At 37.3% G+C, this 8,821-nt stretch overlaps 1 long non-coding RNA gene and 1 pseudogene across 1 annotated transcript; both read right to left on the reverse strand.

Moving 5' to 3' along the window:
• Window positions 1–523: 523 nt before the first annotated feature.
• On the reverse strand, window positions 524–2,866 carry LOC107780485 (uncharacterized). The gene is made up of 3 exons (XR_001646834.2): window positions 2,707–2,866; window positions 1,958–2,130; window positions 524–932 (listed from the first exon to the last, which is right to left on the reverse strand). It is a non-coding gene; the product is annotated as an uncharacterized LOC107780485 (long non-coding RNA).
• A 4,641-nt stretch (window positions 2,867–7,507) lies between these two features.
• On the reverse strand, window positions 7,508–8,040 carry LOC107828547 (large ribosomal subunit protein uL23-like; annotated as a pseudogene).
• Window positions 8,041–8,821: the final 781 nt, after the last annotated feature.

Genomic DNA, 8,821 nt, shown 5'->3' on the forward strand with positions numbered 1-8,821 from the left:
CTTTCCGGCTGATTTACAGTAGTCGAAAAACGGTATGTCGAAAAAACCTTTCCGACTACAGTAGTCAAAAAATTCAGACTACTGTAGTCGAAAAGTTTGTTTCGCCAAAAATTCGAAAAGGGAGCTATTTTCCGACTACAATAGTCGGAAACTTAATAAAATAATTATTTATTTTAAAAAAATATTTTCATTATATAAATAATAATTATTTATTATTTATATTTATTTTATTTTCCGACCACAATAGTCAGAATTTTGAATTTTGTAGAAATTTTCAGTGAGGTTTCCGACTATTGTAGTCGAAAAATCATAATTTCTGGGCACATTTTTCGACTACAGTAGTCAAAAATCTGGGTTAGATTTTTGGTAGAATACTGCCATTTTATTAGCATACCACAACAATAAACAACTAATACAACCAATCAATTCAACCAATTCAACCAACCAATTCCACTAACCAATTCTAACTTCAACCAACTAATTCCAACTTCAACCAACCAATTCAAGCATTCAAACCCCATAATATCAAACTAAAATATTAATTAAAATCTAAACATTCAATATCAAGTCTAAGTACTAATACACATCGACTCTAATATAATTAAGTCTAAACAGGTATACCACAACATCAAAACTTACAAATAAAGTCTAATTATAAATTCTAAACATCCAAGAACATTTAATCAACCAAAACACACTACTAAACCAAAACACACTACTAGACATCAGATTCAGTCTCTTCATCATCATAAGAGTAGGACATGTGCTTTTTCATGGATTTTTTCACTCTAGCAATGTGAACTTCGGCTGTTTCACACCGTTCCGACAATAACTTTTGGTGGAATGCATTGGGCGTTCATACAGTGGGCGACTAGCTTCCTCTAGTTGTCCATAAAAGCGCTTAGCCTCATCATTTGGTTCGGATTGAGCCCCTGCGAACATCTCAAAAGCATCTCTCATCGACTCTGGAATTTTCAAAATTATTCTCTACTCTTTTTACTACCCTCACCACAAAATCTAAGAAAATAATACAAATTGAGATATTCTTCTACAGGTTCCCACTTTGAATAATTGCAATACCTTCAGCATTTTAACTATGAATGACTCTATAAATTTAAAATTTCACAATAAAAGTTAGGTTGATTACATGAATTCTATCATACTAGCATTCTCTGTTAATTACTTTTCCAAGATCTTTCAAACAGCAGCAGAGTTTTTGAGGTATGCTTAATTGTTTTGAAAAATTATATATAAGTCTACATGTTTATTAGCTAGCTTCTAGGATTTTTCTTCTCCTCCATATTTTTCTGATTCTACTTTTGTTTTCTTTTTCCCCTTTGAATTACAAGTAGCAACAGTAGTAGTATCAACTAAGCAGTTAAGTATGACTATTTGTTTTTGTTTTTATGGACATCATATGAATATGCATCCCTATATATGAATTGCTATAATATAATGAAAAAGTATGGATCAACATAGTGCAGTTGCTTTTGCACCAAAGTTTCAATGTGACTTGACTAAAAGAAAATATAAAACTTTAAGTAGAGGAATTTTGTCTCTCCTGAGAGCAATGTTCAAGAGATGAAACTTAAAATTGGTGTCGTTATTACAATTATACTACTAATAGATATTCTTGAGTAAAAAGTTTCAAATTTCAATCCATCTGTGTATCTCTACCATCTCCTTTACCATATTTTACCGGTCTATCTTCTTCTTTTTTTGTTACGGTACTACACTACTACTGATCTATCTTAACCCGGACAAATATTTTTAGAAAAATAAACGATCTTTTAAAGAGGTGCAGTTTCGGATTCTTCTTCATCAAGAGAGTTAACATCAAGAGATTGCAAGAATTATACCTAGCATCATAAGTAAGCTAGGCAAAAAGTTTTACAGTAGATATTCGTAGTTCTAGTTCAAGATTAGTTAGAATTTCAAACTAGTAAAGATTTCGTACCTTATAACAATGAAATTGCTAACCGAAATGTTATCTCTCCTCTGCCTTACAGCCTGCAACTTCCTCTTGTTGGAGACAAATTCCTGTACAGTCAACTTCTAATTTCACTCCAAGGAGGCTGCCCATTGCAGTCAAAATGATCCCAAAATCAAACAAGAATTCCATTCACGAACCTAAAATAGCTCAGCAATCAGCCCAGTAAACATACTCGATTGGTCAAAAATTTAGGGGACGAGCTCAAAAAAAATAAATAATTCCTCAATTCCTCAAAAAATGTATTAACGGATAAAACTACTCAATTTACACTAAACTTATAAGTTATAGTATAAAATACCATGTGATGTTGAATGATATACAGAAAGGAACACCAAATTTTAAAAAATCAACGCACTCTGAATAAATCAAATGGGTCTGTTTGTGATATTTTGTTAGGCACTCTTAATTTTCGCACCAAATATAAAGTGCAAACCTCATTATCATTTAATTATTCCATCATAATATTCTTTCTAAGATCTACTTAAATTTCAATAACAATCACAGAGCATTCAAAATATCACAAACCTAATCAACAACAATCGATTGTTTGACCATGAGAGAACAAACCCAGTCAAATTATTTTTCAAACTAAGTTTCTAACACTAAAATAGTAGTGTCGCTGATTTTGCACACTAAAATGAAACCCTAAGTCGTCATCGAAGATTAGACGCGGGGGGGAGGGGGAGAGAGAGAGAGAGAGAAAGAGAGCCTACCTAATGAATAACAGTCGATGATTTTGTCGGTGCCGTTGGATTTGATTTTGCCGGCCCCGTTGATTAACTGGAGAGCCTAAGAGAGCATGTAGAGAGAGAGAGAGAGAGAGAGAGAGAATAAGAGAGAGCGTGTGTGAGAAAAAAAGTATTAGAAAAGTAAGAGAATTAGGCAGAAAATAACTTAAGTTTCCGACTACAGTAGTGACAAAATAAGGTCTGACAATATTTCCGACTACTGTAGTCGGAAAATATATATTATTTAATTATTTTTTTAAAAATAAATTTCGACTACCACGGTCGGGACCATTTGGTCAAAAGTTGTTTAACTTTCCTATATAATATTCCGACTACAGTAGTCGGAAAATTCTTTGCACCGAATTTTCGACGAAGCTTTACGATTATATTAGACAAAAATGTAATCAGAATAATTCTTAAAAATAAACAAAAAAATAAATATGAGATTTCCGACTACAGTAATCAGAAATTTACGACTGACATTTTGTAGTCGGTAATTATAGTCGGAAAAAAGGTATTTTCTGGTAGTGTCATGATGTCATAGATGCCGCTCAATTTAAGACTTGATAATCTTTCTAAAATTGGGCCAATAAACATGTTATTAGGCATAGTTACGGGATGAAATTTCTGCAAAAGATTCTTTAAAGACCGGATCCATCTCAAGATACAATTCGACGCAACTTTGCATGATCAAGCACTCTTTCGAGAAGATACAAAAAATGAGTTTCTCACATGAGTACTTCAAGTCTCATCTTTATGTTCCATCAAGTCTACACGCCGACAAGCCTTGAAGTAGGGGGCATTTGTAGACACCAAAATTTTAATGGATCAAGCTAAATCCTAAATTCAAGATACTACAAGAGGACTCTTGCAATTGTAGGAGTCTATTAGGGTTGCTTGGAGTCTACTCTACAAAAATTCTAATTTGGAGGCTACTCTATCATAACCCTAGGTTACTCCTATAAAAAGAGTTACATATTCCCTTTGAAAAGGGCTCTCAAATTGAGGTCATCCCAAAAAGTATCCCAAAAATTCTCGAGATATTCACAAAGGGATCAAGGCATAAAATAATGTCGTGTTCAATAAATGTTCTTCTTGATAACCAAATACTTCAAGAAGAACATCCACGCAATGATCGACTTTTATGGAGATCAAATAATCCAGAGAGGTCCGCATAATCCTATGTTCGAGAAATATGTCGCTAAGGCCCTCGAATTATGGAGAATAAGTTTCTTTCAATACGCTCCTACTAGATGCTTTTCCATGCCTGTATTAATCATTTAACTCATGTATGTTATAGTGACCCGATGGATCCCACCGGCAGTAGAAGTCTTGGACCGGTGGGTTCAAAAGATCTTGGACATCACCACTCCTGAAACCCGTTTGTGGAAAGAACTGTCCATTAAATACGGGTGGAAGGCCGAAAATCATGGTAATTTAATTTTTCCTCACTCTAGCTTCTATTTATGAGGAATTTGCTTGGACCCTTCTGATTCGTTAATGATTGATGAAATTAGGTCTACCCGCGGGCTCAGTTGAGGTCCCCGAATGCTTTAGCTCACTATGCTGACGCAGCGAGATTGCTTCAAGAGGCACTTACTTGCACTGGTGCCTCCGGGTTCGCTTCGGGCGCAAGCGTATCTTTACAGAGCCCCCGTCCATAGAATAAACAACCGAAGAGAAGGAGTTCCTCTGCGTCTAAAAAAAGGCAAAGGTTGATGCCCCCAAGTCATCTCTAGTGGTGACGATGACCGGTCCTTCTTCCGGGCCGATCATCGACACTGTGATGATCGATGATGATGAAGAAGCTAGTGATGAGGGAGCTTCTTTACAAAGAAGACAACAATTATTATCCTCTCAACAAGGTACTCAACCTATTGATGCAGTCACATCCGCCGAAGATGATGTCTCGTCACTTTGGGGAGAGTTTGACTTGGTAAAAAATGCCAACTCCCGTTCTCGGCCCCTATTTGTTGTACCCGGTACTATGAGGTAGAGTACCGGGTTCTTTCCATCTTCGGTTGGTGAGCACCCAACGCCCGGTGCTGCCTTCGATGCATTTGTTTCCCGTTCTCCCCCTTTATCAGCTTTATCACCACCTTCTTTGCCACCAGCAACTCCTACACCATTTCCATCTTCATCCACGCTTCTACCAACAACATCATCTCCAACGGCCGCACCTGACCGTGATGAAATCATCCCTCTTCCTCAGTCCCCTGTTCATGGGAATTTAGGGCAAAATTATGCTGCCCCTTCTGAAGATCCTCAAAGCAAAATGAGTGTTACCCTTTCGGTCTCTACCGGGTGCAACCTTCTTTCCCAGCCGGTGGAGCTTGCAAATTATCTGTCCCCTTGGCTTCAGATAAGGATTGGAAAAAGATTCAGACACTCTCAGGAGAGTGTTTGTTGAACAATGCCATGCATAATGCTGCAACGGTATATTTCTTTCTTTCTCTGCTATTTTTTCGAGCTTCTGAATGAGTGCATTTTAAGTTTTACCTCTTTTTATCTCCCAGACCAATTTTCTTACTTCCGAGGGCCTACAAAGGTTAATCCGCGAGAAGGAGGAACTCTCTTCTGAACGGGATTAGCTTTTGGCGGAACGGGACCAGACTGTTCTTCGCCTCTCGGAACTAGAAACCAGGGCCACTAAGGCCGATGTTTTGGGAGCCCGTTTGCAGTAAAGTAAGCAGGAAGTGGTAACCCTCAACTAGGAAGTTGGGCCGCTGAGGGACGGTTTTGATGAAGTCAACGCTAAATGGGCTGAGGTCCAGAATACCATTCTTGCTGCCAATGATCGTGAGGCTGCTGCTGCTGAAAGGGTAACTAATTTAGAAGTAGCCTTGAATTCTAAGGCCGAAGAACTTGCTACCGCGGGGGCGAGACATGCCCAGTTGGAGGAGAAGTAAAAGAAAACTATCGAGCATAACAGGCTCTATAGTTTAACTGTCCATGATCTCGATGTCAGTCTCCGATCTGCTAGGTCTGCTTGGGACAATATTTCTGTCGAGATCGCTCAACTCAAAGAAGAACTCAGGCGCCGAGAGGCTTCCCTCGTTGTTGAAAAAACTTATGCCATGTACAGCATGAGGAGAAAGACCTTGGAAGGAGCCAAAGCTGGCGTTTTTGATATTGATACCGAAATTGCTAAGGCACGCGAGCTTGAGTTGGCTGCAAAGAAAGGGCTCCCAGTGCGGTCTGATGTTCCAGGTTCTTCTGATGCTGGTTCCGAGATTTCGGACACTAAAGAGGAATCGAAGGCGATGATGCCAAATATCAAGCTGGGGAAGATGTTGAGCCATCGGTTGAACCCGCTACCGCTCCCGGGGATGCAGATACTTCTCTTCCTTCTGATTCTGGCGACGTTGTAGTTTAGCTTTTTCTTTCCCTGTCTTGTATTTCCTTTTGGTGCATCCTTGTAAATAAAGATGTATTATTTCTCAACTATTTGGCTGAGTCTTACTTTGCTTGGATATCTGTTCAATTTTTTTTTTAACCCTTGTGCATGTCTTCCTGCTTTTCTGCATGTGGTCTCGGGTGCATTTTCTTCGATGTACTTCCATCTCTGAGAATTATCCCATTTACATGAGAATTTCAATAAGTATTTGCGCAAGATTGGTTTCTGCGTCTTTTTCGTATGTGGATTCGGGTGTAGTTTTCCCCGATAGCATTTTTGGTTCCAGGGATATATTCTTCCGGAACTAACCCTTTAACAGGAGGGTTTTTATAAAGAGTTTGCGAAAGTTTGGTTTCTGCGTCTTTTTTTTTTTAAGATAAGAAGGTATTTCACAAAGAAGTACGTAAACCAACAAGACATTTAACTAAAAGGTACCAGTGTTTTAAAAGGCGTGGGCGTAAGGCGAGGCGTTTTACACATGCCTCATCGAGGCGTAAGCCCCGAGGTACGGGGCGTAAGTCCCATAGGTATTTAATTTTTAATATTTTATAAAATAATATAATGACAATAAATATTTATAAACAGGTAAAATTGCATAAAAATTGAAGAAAACTATAAATATGTGAAATATATATATATATATATATATATATATATATAGCATAATTCTTAAGTATAACTAATGCATACAAATCACGTATAACTAATGCATACAAATCACGTATAACGTCTTTAACTTTCAAATAATTAAAAACTTATAATTTCTTTAAAAAGATGATCAAACTCCACATTTTACCTTTCTAAAAGTAAATAATTAATAAAATCTTATTAGTACGATAATTAAAATATTACTCCTTTATGAATAAATACAAATTAGTTTAAGATATCAAATTAATAAAAGTGTATAACAAGGAGGGACAAATGAACTAAGACCCGGCCAATAACAATGAAGATATAAATTCACAATACATATCTCATTATTAGAGTTATGCTCAATCTTCATATTTCTATCGATGAATAGAACTTTTATCATTAATTTATTAAAGAATTTTGAAGGTCAACGATATTAATTAGGAAATTCGACACGTGATTTGCGTTAGAACTGTTAGGCGAGCCCCGAGCGTTGGGCGTTAGGCGTGTTTAGGGCGTACGATCGGGCGCTTGGGGCGTAAGCCTCACATAACTAAGCCCCATATATGAGCCTCAGGACGTTTTGCAAGTGCCCCACCCAGGGCGAGTCCCGAAAATGCCTTTTAAAACACCGAAAGGTACCAAGATTGTTCTCAAATTCAGTCACAACTAGAGGAATATTACTAACGGTATTTAAAGCCAACACAGCTAACAAAATTGAGAAAGGAGCTAATCTTTGCTGAGAAAATGAGTTCCTATTTAAATGATTCTGATATTGTTTGCCACATCCAATGCATCATAGTCTGGTGTCAATCGAACAAACGCCTTCTTCGTTCCATCAGGCCTGACCAAAGTGTTCACTTTCTAGGTCTGAATATCATACATCTTCTTCACGGCATCCTTAATCTTGTTTTTGTCAGCTTTGAGATCAACAATGAAAACCAAGGTGTTATTATCCTCAATCTTCTTCATTGCAGACTCGGTGGTTAACGGATACTTGAGGATTCCGTAATGATCCAACTTGTTCCGTGGAGTTGCACTGATACGGGGATATTTTGGGTTCCTTTCCGTCTTCAATCTCTTGGGCATGTGAAAGGTAACCTTTGTTCTGATCTTGTTTAACTTCTTCTTGAAAGCCGAGCCAGATTTCACGGCCTTGGCAACCTTTGCTGCCTGAGCTTTGGGGTCTGTCTTTTTTGTGCTAACAGCTTTGGCGGGTGCCATTGTTGATTACGGCAACACTTCTGCGTCTTTTTCATATATGGCTTCGGGTGTATTTTTTCATGATAGCATTTTTGGTTCCGGGGATATATTCTTCCGAAACTAACCCTTTAACATGAGGATTTTTATAAGAGAGGGCCCTCTTATGTTTACGGTGCTCTTAAAGAGGACGTCTCATGTTCATTACGGCACTAACATTTGAAGTACTTGTTTAACTTTCAAATGACAAAATTAGCTCATCGTGCAGACAAGAAACAAGATAAGACACTACTAAAAATCTGCTAAAAACCGACCAAATATTTCCGACCAACGTTGGTCGGTCAAAAAAAGCGACCAAAAACCGTCCAGCTTGGACGGAAACTGGAAAAAAAAATTATATTTTTAAAACTAAATACCGGCCAACGTTGGTCGGTAAATTGGTCAACGAATTGACCAACTTTGGTCGGTAATTGTTATTTTCTGCAAAATAACCGACCAAAGTTGGTCGGTTATTACGTCAACATTGGTCAAACTTTTGAATTACTTTTATATTTACTATCTAAATAATATAAATGTAATTCGTTAACACTTTTGTAATACAAATAATGAATACACTAACATATACTATATATAACATGCTATATATGTAGTTAAAGTAGTACAACGAAGCGTGTTATATATATATATATATATATATATATATATAGAGAGAGAGAGAGAGAGAGAGAGAGAGAGAGAGAGGTATAGCCGTATATATATAAGAACACGAAGCGCTAGGACCACGGGGTCGGGTTCTTTAATTTATGGGATAGACTTGTGAAGATCCTAATTAGTATATATAATTTATCATCAAATATATCTATTTGTAAATTG

The sequence above is a fragment of the Nicotiana tabacum genome, chromosome 19 (genome assembly GCF_000715075.1).
Source record: "Nicotiana tabacum cultivar K326 chromosome 19, ASM71507v2, whole genome shotgun sequence".
Lineage (NCBI taxonomy): Eukaryota > Viridiplantae > Streptophyta > Magnoliopsida > Solanales > Solanaceae > Nicotiana > Nicotiana tabacum.